Genomic DNA, 12,548 nt, shown 5'->3' with positions numbered 1-12,548 from the left:
AGAGGCTAGAGGTCCTGGCATGCCCATTCTCTTTCTGTCTCTCTTCTCTCTATCTCTTTGTTTGCAAATAAATAAATAAAATAAAAAATAAAAAGCCATCAATGATCTTAACCAGCAGAGGACCCTGCAAGCTTTTAAGCTAGTCTGCCAGGCCAAATGAACAAAGTGGTATAACAATGGTATGTCTTTTATGGGGGAAATCAACTGCTCCCTGATTGGATTTGAGGTCTACTCCGGGGGAAGGAATTCATGCCCAGTACTCAAAACCTAATCAAAAGCTCATGGCTGGTAATAAGCCCCAGGGGGAAACCACTATTGCTGTTTGGCTATGTGGATATACTATGCCAACCAGACTGCCCCTTAAGCTACTCATGCCCTCCATGTGCATGCCATATACTAATGCTACTCTTATTTTTGGTTAGAGAAGCTTCTCTTTTCAGATGGTGGTGACCATCAAGGTGACTCAAAACTCACCAAAGTGCTGAGAGGAAGTGACACTGGAGTGTTCAGCACTAAGTAAGACATCTCTATCACACCCTCCAAGATTCAGGGACCACTGTAGAAGAGGTGGAGGAAAGAATGTAAGAGCCAAAGGAAGGGGAGGACGGCTTATGATGTCATCCAGACACAAAGTGTCTTTGATGTCCATGACCTCACAGTGGCTAATGCTGCACACAAGGCCTGAATAATAGGAAGGAAAAAAATGATGAGACCAAAATAGCAGAGACTACTTGGAAAGAAGAAGGGATTCAGTGGAGGGAGGATTTGGGGGAAAGGGAGAGAATAATGATAATGGTATATTGTCCATATTGATGGAAGTCAATAATAAGCTAAAAAAAAGAAAAGAGCTAAGGAATAGTAAAGGTTTGAAATGACCCAAGACAGTAAGTGGGCCACTCAAATGGAACATACTCGTGTCCACGGAAGTGCGCTGGGGCTCGTCTTTATAGGAGTTTGCGGGAGGGTGGACTGGTTGCTAGGGGAATAATTTGAGAGGTGCTCTGGTTTGATTGACAGGTTTGGGTAATAGAACTTTTACCCTACTGCCATAATCCTTCCCATGATGCATCTGATTTTAACAATCGGTATGCCCGGATGGCTACAGGCATAAATGAGAAATAGGGGTTTCTACTAAAAGTGCACAGAGGACAGTTTGCCTTACTGCAAATGCACCCAAAATGACTCCAGGCTAGATGCCCCTGCCGTTCTTGTCCCCAGTCTACCTAAGAACATAGCGGCGTAGGATCTGAGCATAAGCGTGGCTGCTGCTGGGAGAGCAAGCTGGCTCACTGGGAGGGAGGGGGGCAGCTTGCCACGGGGGAGGTCCCAGGTTGCCAGCACGTTGCTCAGGCGCATTGTGGAAGGGATGTGCTTTCTGCCCAAGCCCAGTGGTGTTCCTGGTGGCTAAGCTAGTACTCTGTGCTTGCCTGCCTCAGTTGGTTTGAATGCTCCCACAGTGCTTCCTGGCTTTGGCATTCAGTGAGGTTGCCAAGCAGCAAACTCTAACTCCATCAAAGCCAGGCAAGGAATACAAATGAGAGAATGCCCTTAAATATAGCAATGGAGCACTGGGACAAGGCTTGCGGAACGGAGTGTGTACCTTTGGGCGCTCCCATTTGAGCTTCACAAAGCCCTGGGCTGGTCAAACCGCAGCTCCAGGTTTGCCATCCCTCAGGGCAGCGTCATCCAAAGTGTGGCCCTGGGATCAGCTGCCTCAGCGTGGTCTGGGAACTGCTTAGGAAAGCAAAACCCACTGACCTGGAACCTCTAGGGTGCAGCCTGACAATCCAGGTTGGAACAAGCCCGTGGAGTGATTATAAGGCCCAGAGCGGAGGTTCTGAGCCAGAGCTGCAGAGATTAGAAATGTGAGAATTTAGCGACTCTTGTAATACCCAAGCCCCAGCCCCAGCCCAAGGTTCTGAGTCCGTTGGACATGGGCGGAGCTTGGCCTTCAGAAGGTCTAGGAGTTCTCTGAATGGTTTTCATGTATAGCCACCACTGAGAACAACCCACTGCCCCGCCCATGGCCGTGGTCACAAGAGATTTCGGGCCTCCATTTAACCCTCTTCCATGGAGCTTTCCCATTCAGCACAGCTTCATTGTGACTGAGATCACGCTATAATAACCAATCTTACTGGCTTTTTTTATTGTAAAATAATGCATACATCCAAGCCAGGTGAGGTGGCGCACACCTTTAATCCCAGCACTTTGGAGGCAGAGGTAGGAGGATCGCCATGAGTTTGAGCCAGCCTGAGACTATGTAGTGAATTCCAGGGCAGCCTGGGATAGAGCAAGATGCTACCTCGAAAAAACAAAATTAATTAATTAATTAATTAAATTAAATATTGCATACATCCAAATAAAAGTAGGCCTGCTGGCACAGGAGGGAAATCCTAGCGACTTGGAAAGCTGAGGCAGGAGGATCACAGGTTAAAGTCCATTAGGGTGACTGGACCCCTGAAGGTAAAAAGGACAAGAAAAATTTTCTTATCTTTTGCCCAGTTCCAAAGAAATGCTTTTCCGTGTGTGCTCTGAGTCCCTGGCTCTGCAAAGGACAGGCCTCGCCCTCTTTGATGCAGGCCAAGTTAAGTCCCTCAGCCTGTCCAGGTCTAAGGTGACCAGAGCTAAATGCCTGCTCAATATTCCCATAATCAGGACCAGTTGTGTGAAGACACCAGCTCTCTTTTGGTACAAAAGGAGTAACCACCCCATACATAAATATTTCCTCTCCCACTTACTAGTCCCAAGTCTTGATTGTTTGACAGGTATATCACTACAAGAAAAAAAAAATCTACAAACTCCACCTGAGCTAAATGAAAGAAATCTTCATCCCTCTGCTGATGGGCCTTGGCGTAAGGTGTCTCTGGGTGCCTCAGGTGACCAATAGCCTCAAATCTCTCCAGAGACAATTGAACTTTCTCGTGGGTGCAGTACTTCAAAACTGTTCAGCCTTAGACTTCATTGCTGCTGAACTTGGCGGGGGCATGTATGGTCTTGGGACAAGAAAATTGTTTTCTTTGTTAACGAATCAAATGTTAAGCTGCTTGACTGCTACAAGCCTGAGGAGCCACCACCTGCTTCTCTAACCCTTTCGTTACTTGGATTCTCCTTAGCCCCTTCCTTACTATAATAACCCTTTTGCTTGGAGCCCCCTGTCTCATCAAATTTCTCAGATAACGAATAGCTAATAATGCTAAGGTTGCTATTAATCAGGTCCTTGTACACCACCTAACTCTATCTGGACCTATGGTAAATTTTAAAGAACTCATTTGGGATGACACTTCCCCATTATAAAAACAAAGGGGCAGTTGTCAAGCACTTCCAGGCACAGGCTGGAGCCTTCAGGAGAGGGGCCTGAGCTGCTAGGCATGGCTAAGGACCCTCAGACTACAGGAGGCCACTCCCACTCCAAGCCCAGCACACCTGAATTTAGGCTTTGCCCTTATCCCTGTGACCTTTGACCAGTTGCCTAGGAAACTTCTTATTAGCCAGCAGCCTTCCGCAGTACTGAGACCCTAGATCACCTGGCAGCCCCACCCCCACACCATTGCCTCCATGCCAGAATGAATGTCCTCATATGCTAATTAGGCATCAGAAGAGAATTTGGTACATCCAATCCCCTTAGGGTCCTCTCCCCTCCCCCGCAGACACTTATAAACCCATTTCATTGACAATAAACTAAGAGAGCTGTTCACACCGAAACTCCTCCTGAACGCCTTTTACTGTCAAGTGTTCACGCACCCCGGTTGCCTGGCCATCTTCAGGGGACCGCGGCCGGCCCCAGAGCAAGAACCCAGGAACCCACATGCCATCGTGAAGCTTCCCCTTGGGACAATAAACCAAAATAAACCCTTTCCTCCCAAAAGCTGCTTTTGGTTGGGTACTTTATCCCAGCAACAAGAAGTTTACTACAAAACACTGTATTAAATACTGAAGTAATCTAGAGACGACTAATTATATGGAAGGTTGTGCATAGGGTATATGCACATACTATATCATTTTATTTAAAAAATTTTATCTATGATTTAAAAAAAATTATTGACAACTTCCATAATTGTGAACAACATTTCATGGTAATTCCCTCCCTACCCCCACTTTCCCCTTTGAAACTCCACTCTCCATCATATCCCCTCCCCCTCTCAATCAGTCTCTCTTTTATTTTGATGTCATGATCTTTTCCTCCTGTTATGATGGTCTTGTGTAGGTAGTGTCAGGCCCTGTGAGGTCATGGCTATCCAGTGTCTGGAGGAGCACAATGTAAGGAGTCCTACCCTTCCTTTGGCTCTTACATTCTTTCCACCATCTCTTCCGCAATTGCCCCTGAGCCATGGAAGGTGTGATTGCGATATTTCAGTGCTGAGCACTCCTCTGTCACTTCTTCTCAGCACCATGGTGCCTTCTGAGTCATCCCAAGGTCATTGCCATCTGAAAAGAGAAGGTTCTCTAACCAAAAGTGAGAGTAGCATTAATATATGGGTATGAACATTAAGAGAAGTGCTTATTGGGCAGTTTGGTGAGCACAGTACATACATTTAGCCAGACAGCAGCAGACATTACACCCCTAGGGCTCATGACTACCCCTGTTGTAGGGTTTCAGTATCAGGGATGTATTTCCTATGGAGAATGGAAGCAGGCCACCAGTCAAATTAGAGGGCAGTTGGTTTCCCCCATAACAGATATGCAACCATTGGCTCATTTGGCCTGGCTGGCTATCGGTGTCCACTGTTGGGTATCTTTACTGGTGATTTCTCTCTCTCCCATTGAACTGCATGCAGTGTGGGTTTTTCCAACTTTATGTCAGCTGGTCTACATGGAGGAGGTTTTCAGCTCAGCTCCAGCAGGGTTTCTCAGTGACCTTGCAGTCCATGTTTGTGGAGTCTTGGGCAGTAGGGTCTTGCTATCTATTCCCGGTGGGAAAGCAAGGGCCTTGGCAATGGCCTGTAATGTTTGGGGGGCATCAGGGACTTCCCTGGCCAATAACTCACTGAAAGGTATCCCATCCCTGACACTGAAAATTTTCTAGTAATAATCTATGGCTCCTGAGTGCAATATTTTAAAATAAAAAAGTCAGTGAGATTGGTTATTATACTGTGATCTCAGTCACAATGAAGCTGTGCTGAGTAGGTCTCCTACAAACTGTAGCATAAGTCCTCCAATTGTAGTTATATAAAACAATTTGTTTTGTTTTTTGAGGTAGGGTCTCACTCGGGCCCAGCCTGACCTGGAATTCACTATGTAGTCTCAGGGTGGCCTCGAACTCACAGCAAGCCTTCTACCTCTGCTGGGATTAAAGGCGTGTACCACCGCGCCCGACTTAAAACAATTTTCTGAGACAGGAGTTGCATGTATTTCAGGCTGGCCTCAAATTCCCTATGTAGCTGAAATTGACCTTGAACTCCTGATTCTCCTGTTTCCACCTCTTTTTTGGTTTGTTTGTTTTTCAAGGTAGGGTCTCCACTGTAGCCCAGACTGCCCTGGAACACATCCTGAAGTCTCAGGCTAGTCTCAAATTCGCAATGATCCTCCTAGTTCCGCTGAGATTAAAGGCGTATGTCACTACAGCTGGCTGTTCCCACCTCTCGAAGGCTGGCATTCCAGGCATATGCTGCCACGTTTGGTTCATGTGGCACTCTGTGGTGAAGGCAGGGCTTCGTGCATGTGCGGCAAGTGCTCTCCTCACCGCGCTACACCTCCAGCCCAGGGAATTCTGAAAATAAGTGTACATGTCAATTTCTTCTTTTTTACTTAAACTTGATTGGGTTTGAAAGCACACACCTGGACTTAGTTCATGGAAAGTTCTAGCTGGAAGAATTCTGGCTATCTAGAATCTTTCTTATTTGCTTCAATGGTTAAAGGCTTTGGAGACAGGACCCGACACTTTGGTCCCTAAATTGCCCAAGCCTCCCTTGACTTCTCAGTAGACTGGGAGTGGCCTCGGTCGACTCTCTGGGCAGTGGTGACATCTGAAGCCCTTGGCACACAGGAAGTTAGCAGTGGCTCAAGGGATTTGGTCTTCTCTTGCCCCAGCTTGTACTTGTGGAAGGTATTTCTTCATCACACTCAGGTAAAGGAGTCCCCAGTGGCCCATGGGCAGTGGAGTGTAGCTGTAAACACACACGGAGGTTCAGACGTAGCATGGGGCACAGCTAGCCCCCAAAAGATTAATCTCACATGCACTGCACAGTTCATATTTGTCTTGCACATATATTACGATTTTTTGTCAAAATATTAAAAGTGTCCTCTTCTATTTGATAGTTGCTATCAAATGATGCCCTAATGTAGGGCATGGTGGTGTATGCATTTAATCCCAGCACTCGGGAGGCAGAGGTGCAGGAGGATCGCTGTGAGTTTTTGGCCACCCTGAGACGACATAGTGAATTCCAGGTCAGCCTGTAGAGCTAGGCTTGAAATCCTCCCCACTCAAAAAAAGAAGAAAGAAAGAAACAAACAAGCAAAACATGATGTCTCAAGCCCTGGCTTTGCTTGAATGGTTAGGTTAGAAGTAGGAAGATCAAAGTGGCTACTAAAGACTAATGACCACAGCCTTGCGTGGTGGTATGAACTGAGGAAGCTGAGGCAGGGTGATTCTGAGTTCAAGGCTAGCCTGGGCTAGGTAGTGAGTTCCAACAGCCATTAACTGCCCCTAGCTCCTCCAGGAGGAAGGATGGGGCCTCTTTCTTCCTTTCTCTCTTTTTCTTTCTTTTATTTCTCTTTCTCTCTCCCTTCCCTTCCATTCCTTCCTTTTAAAAATTTTATTTATTTGAGAAGAGGGAGAGAAAGAGAGAGTGAGAGAATGAATGAGCATGCCAGGGCCTCTAGCCACTGCAAGTGAACTCCAGATGCATGTGTCACCATTTACATCTTGGTTACCTGGGTACTGGGGAATCAAACCTGGGTCTTTAAGTTTCACAGGGAAGTGCCTTAACCACTAAATCATCTCTCTTTCTTTCTCTTTCTATTTTCCTTCCTCATTCTCTCTCCCTTCCTCTTTTCTTCCCTTCTTCCCTCCCTCTTTCTCTCTTTCTTATGATGGGTGGAGGAACCTGGTTCCCCCACTACAAGATGACCATGACTCTGAGTTTGGGGCCACTTACCTACCCCATGGTGTCCATGAAAAACTAGTGTGGAGAATTTTTGTTTTTTCAAGGTAGGATCTCACTCTAGCCCAGGCTGACCTGGAATTCATTATGGAGTCTCAGGGTGGCCTCGAACTCATGGCAATCCTCCTACCTTTGCCTCCTGGCATAGTGTAGAGAATTTTGCAGCTATTTAAGACTTCATAGAAATAGTTCTGCTCTGTAGGACTCTTTCAGTAATGTTCCTTTTGTTCAAGCCCACTTTGTGTTCCCAGAAGACATGCCGTGCATTTTAGGGATTCACAGTGCTCCTGGCTCCCTGCTGAGGAGATCTGGAGTCTTCCTATCTGTGCAGTTTCCTTCCTGCCTCCCTATAAGAGGCCCCAGGAGAGCAGGGGTCCGCTTTGAGTCCCTAGGACATAGTGTCTGCTGAAACGCGGATTAATTATTTCCAAGAATAAATCAGAGGCTGGAGAGATGGCTCAGTGGTTAAGGTGCTTGCCTGCAGAACTTAATTATCCAAGTTTAATTCCCCAGTACCCACGTAAAGCCAGATGCACAAAGTGGTGCATGGTTCTAGTGTTCATTTGCAGGGACTGGAGGCCTTGGTGCACCCATTTTCTCTGTCTGTCTCTCTTCTATCTCTGCTTGCAAATAAATAAAAGTATATATAAAAAAAAGAATAAACTAACAACATAGAAACCCCTTGGACAGACTCAACACAGTTGCTTCCCTCTATCTTCCATGGTCAGCATCTGTGTTATGACTATTTTCTATGTAATCCATGCTTTTAAAAAATTTTTATTTTGATTCATTTATTAGAGACAGAGAAAGAGGGGAGAGAGAGAGAGTGGGCACACCAGGGCCTCTAGCCACTGCAAATGAACTCCAGGTGCAAGCACCACCTTGTGTATCTGGCTTACATGGAACCTGGAGAATCAAACCTGGGTTCTTTGGCTTTGCAGGCAAGTGCCTTAAACACTAATCCATGCTTTTGTAGGGTGTCTGTTTTCCATGTTTCCCGGTAGGGAAATTCCATGTTTCCCATATAGGGAAGAATCTCTGGACCCTGGGTGGAGTGACTAGGCAAGAGGCAGAGATGCTCAGTTTCAAACAGATTTCAAACTGTGGCTCAGGACTTTGCTCAGTGGCAGAGTACTTGTCAGGACTTAGCTCAGTGGTAGAGTACTTGTCGAGCAAGCACATGACCCTGGATTCCCTCCATCACTGACTGAAAAATAAATCACAAACCCATTACATACCTTGGTTCATGCTCTAAAAGATTAGACCGAGAGTCAGTCATTCTAAGTACAGCCCTCAAGTCCCTTCCAACATCCTCTAGGTTTTGGAGGTAGGCCAAGTGGCCTGAGCTTGCAGTCCTCCTGCCTCAGCCTCCTGAGTTGTCATGTCACAGTGCTTTATTTCTCCAAGTCCAGCAGAGCGTAAGTTTTTATTTCCCTTAGGGCCTTGTATTCCTTACAGCTGGGAGACTGGTCAGTGTGTCCGTATTTCCGGTGCCTCTTACATACGCCCCAGCGGACGACATCTGGCCCTCCGGCATCCCCTCCTGGAGCACTTGCTGGACCCCGTAAGTACCATGTGCATCATTTGCCTTACTGAATAGGCTCGGGGCTGCCTAGGGCAGGGCTGGACCAGTTCTCATCAGTGTTCCTGAAGCCTGGCACACAGTAAGCACACAATAAATAGTTGTTGAAAGAAAGAAAGGAAGGAAGGAAGGAAGGAAGGAAGAAAAACCAGGCATGGTGGCGTATGTCTTTAATCCCAGCACTCGGGAGGCAGAGGTAGGAGGATTACTGTGAGTTCGAGGCCACCCTGAGACTCCATAGTGAATTCCAGGTCAGCCTGGACTACCTCAACCCCCCCACCTCAAGAAGAAAGAAAGAAAGAAAGAAAGAAAGAAAGAAAGAAAGAAAGAAAGAAAGAAAGAAGGAAAGAAAGAAAGAAAGAGAGCTGGAGAGGTGGCTTAGCGGTTAAGGCACTTGCCTGCGAAGCCTAAGGACCCAGGTTTGATTCTACAGGTCCCATGCAAGCTCATGTGTCTGGAGTTCATTTACAGTGGCCACAGGCCCTGGTGCACCCATTCTATCTCACTTTCTCTCTCCCTCTCTCTGTCTCAAATACACAAATAAATAAAAATCAGAAAAAAATATTTAAAAAGAAAGAAAGAAAAAAGAAAGAAAGAAAGAAAGAAAGAAAGAAAGAAAGAAAGAAAGAAAGAAAGAACAACTCCTGAAGGAGGAGTAGGTGACAGGCGGGAAGTGCCTTGAGGCCCTAGAGGGTTGTCTGGATGGTGGAGGTGGGTTAGAAACCTGCCGCAGTGGCGAGCAAGGCTATCATTCCACATGTCACCTTCCGGCCGTCGGGAAGGCATCAGGGAGCCTGCTTTCACGTCACTCGTGACGGCTGCTGAGCTGGCCCCCGCCCCAGCTGGGCAGTGTGCGGTGCGTGTGGTGCCACAGGCAGTGTGAGTCAGCTGCCGATATGGGGGCAGCGTTTGGAGGAGGCTCGCCACCACCCCAAGCTGCCCCTGATGACGAATGAGGAAAACTGAGAGCGTTGTCATGGAGAGAGTGTCTTGGGGTGCCTCTCACTGGCCCGGCGTCGCTGCACGGGCCCTTATCAAGGGTGGCGAGAGGCTCGCAGAGGAGGCCCTTGACGCTGGAAGACGGTCTCAGCCAAGGAACACAGGAAGCTTTGAGAACCTTGAAAAGGCAACACAAAAAGTCTCCCCAGAACCTGCCATCAGAAACACCATCCTGCCAACAGCTGATTTTCTACTTCTCACCTCCAAAGCCAGAAGAGGGTTGACTTGTGAGCTTGAAGCTACAGGTGGCAGTTTGTCATAGTGGTCATAGGAAATGCCACCCTCGGCACTCAAGGCCGGCCTGTGACGTGACAGGGATAACAGTCTGTTCCCTACAGCTGCTCAGAAGGCACTGCAAAGGCCTAGAATGGTATCCAGAAGACAGGAAGTGTGTAACAGGCTCTGGGCAAGTCACTGGACCTTCCTGGACCCAGACATACCCAGGATCAGGCAGGGCGTCTACTGGACCAGCTGTCTGCAGAAGGAGCACTTGCGAGGGTGCCTGGACTCGCCGGGCCCCCATGTAGTCCTCTTCAGCAGTAGGTGAGCCCCAGAAGGTGCCTGGGGCAGACAGCAGCCTGGGGCTCTCCTAGGACTTGGGCACAGAGGGATTGATGGGGGCTCTTAAAGGGAGAAAGAGTCTCTAAGCCCCCATTTTGCTACCATGATTAGGTATGGCTGAACAGCCAGGTAAGCGGTGAGAGACCACTCACCTTCCAGAAGGCAGGGCGAGAAGAAGATCAGCTTCTCCAGTAGAATAGCGATTTAGTGAGGGCAAAGCTTGAGCGTGCTTTGTGTTGTGCCAAGAGACACCCTTATTCTCTAGATGAAAAATCTACAATTTAGAAAGGAGAAAGCTTGCCCAAGTTCATACCCCTGGCTAGGTGCCCCGGAAGGGGCTTCACTCCCCACTCTGCTCAACAGTCTGGGCTGGTGCTCCTCCTCCTCCCCTCTCGTCCCCTTCTAATTGGGTGCACACAAACACAATTTCACTATTTATCTTTTGTTTTATTGAGACAGTGTCTTGCTTCGTAGCCTAGCCTGGCCTTGAAGTAGGCAATTCTCTGCTTCATTCTCCTTAGTACTGGGACTACAGGTGTGAGCCACCACCCCCAGTTACAACATTATATGCATTTAATGTCAGCTGGATTAAATGTCAGGAACAGGGCCCAAGTGTTTTAGGACCCTTTGCCAGGTCAGTAGGAAAGACGGCACTTGTCATTATTCTGCAGGGCTACTTACTCTCTGCGGGGTTCTGGTGGATGCAGATGTTCACGCACCACCTCAACATGATGATGTCAGCTGAGGGCCCACTCTGTGCGTGTCTCAGAAGGATGTGGAGATGGGCAGGCACAGGTAGTGGCTGTTGGATATCTACTGACTGGCTCGTGGCCTGAGCCTAGAATTTACTGGAAGGCTGAGAAGGCCCTTCTTGGTTTTGCTTTTACAACCATATGTTTTGACTAAAATGTCAAAATGAGAGTTGGGGACATGATAAAGTCCACACAGTGCTTGTTCCACAAACATGAAGGCCTGAGTTCTGATCCCAAGCGCTCCGGTAAAAGCCGACGTTGTAATGGTGCGTGCCTATAAACCCGGTGCTGGGGAGGCTGACAGCGTTCCAGGGCTTGATACCGGCTAGTCTAGCTGGATTGGCGAGCTTCAGGTTCAGTGAGACTTTCTCTCTCTCAGTGTCACTCTCAAATAAATAAATAAGCAAACAAAAAAAAGTAAGGTAGGCCAGACATGGTGGTGCACACCTTTAATTCCAGCACTTGGGAGGCAGAGGTAGGAGGATCCCTGTGAGTTCAAGGCCATAGCCTGGGCTAGAGCAAAAGCCTACTTCAAACCAAACCAAACCAACCAACCAAACAAAAGAAGATGGGGCATTGACCTCTACCCCCCCCCAACGTGACCACCCACAACACAACACAGCAAAAGCAAAAGTCAAAATGTGTGACTATTACTTTGAAAAGGACAGTCCCGTGACTCCCCACTCAGAAAGGTCCTGGGGGGCTCTCAGGAGTGAGAGTCCTGGCCTCACCGGGCTCCCATCCCTCCCTGGGGCTCGAGGCAGGTTTCCGTATCTTCTCTTCTGAGACCCCAGGCTAGGAAAACCCTAGGCAGGCTCTCCGGATCTGTCCTGCCGAGGCTGGGCTAGGGGCGTGCAGGGGGAATCCTGCCTGTCTACCAGAGGGGGTGCTCAGGTGCTCTGCGCTGACATCAGCACCTCCAGGACTCAGGGCAGGGAGGGAGTTGAACACTGAGGGCCTGAGGAGCAAAGAAGGGGAACTTCTAGAAGGGTTTCATTTTTATTTTTAAACTCGCAGCTCGCTCTTAGACAGCAGGCCTGTGGCCCCTGGGTAAACTTGATAGAGGAAGTCGGGTTTCTGAACCTCTGCTGAGTCCCCTTTCCTCTCCGCGCGGCGGGAGTTAGGGGCTGAGTACCCGAGCGTCGCCGAGGAGTGTAGGAGCCAGAGCAGACCAGGTCCCAGGGGCGCAGGATGTGCAGGTTGGAGACCCTCAAAGGATGAGGCTACAGATGCCGTGTGTGTAGTAAGGACGCTGAGAAAGGCCATTTTCCGCAGTGAGGAAATACAGATAAATGACACTTTCCTTTTGGTTTCCGTTGACAGCAAATGCCTCGGCCCAGGAGGAAGAGAAACACTTCTGTTTGCCCAGCTTAATAAAAGAGAAAGCAGTGACATCTCTGTTGTCTACCCCCCTCCACTAGCTCAGGAGAGAGCAGTTTCAAGCTTCCCTTACTAAAAGCAGGTATGGGAAATTAAGAATGCCTTCCAGGGACAGAGAGATAGGACACAGGACGAAGAGGCCTGTGCCACGCTGTTCTGGGAGAAAGGGCAGAT

Source organism: Jaculus jaculus, chromosome 2, assembly GCF_020740685.1.
Source record: "Jaculus jaculus isolate mJacJac1 chromosome 2, mJacJac1.mat.Y.cur, whole genome shotgun sequence".
Classification (NCBI taxonomy): Eukaryota; Metazoa; Chordata; class Mammalia; order Rodentia; family Dipodidae; genus Jaculus; species Jaculus jaculus.
The sequence above is the reverse complement of the archived record's forward strand: the minus strand, read 5'-3'. Positions refer to the sequence as shown.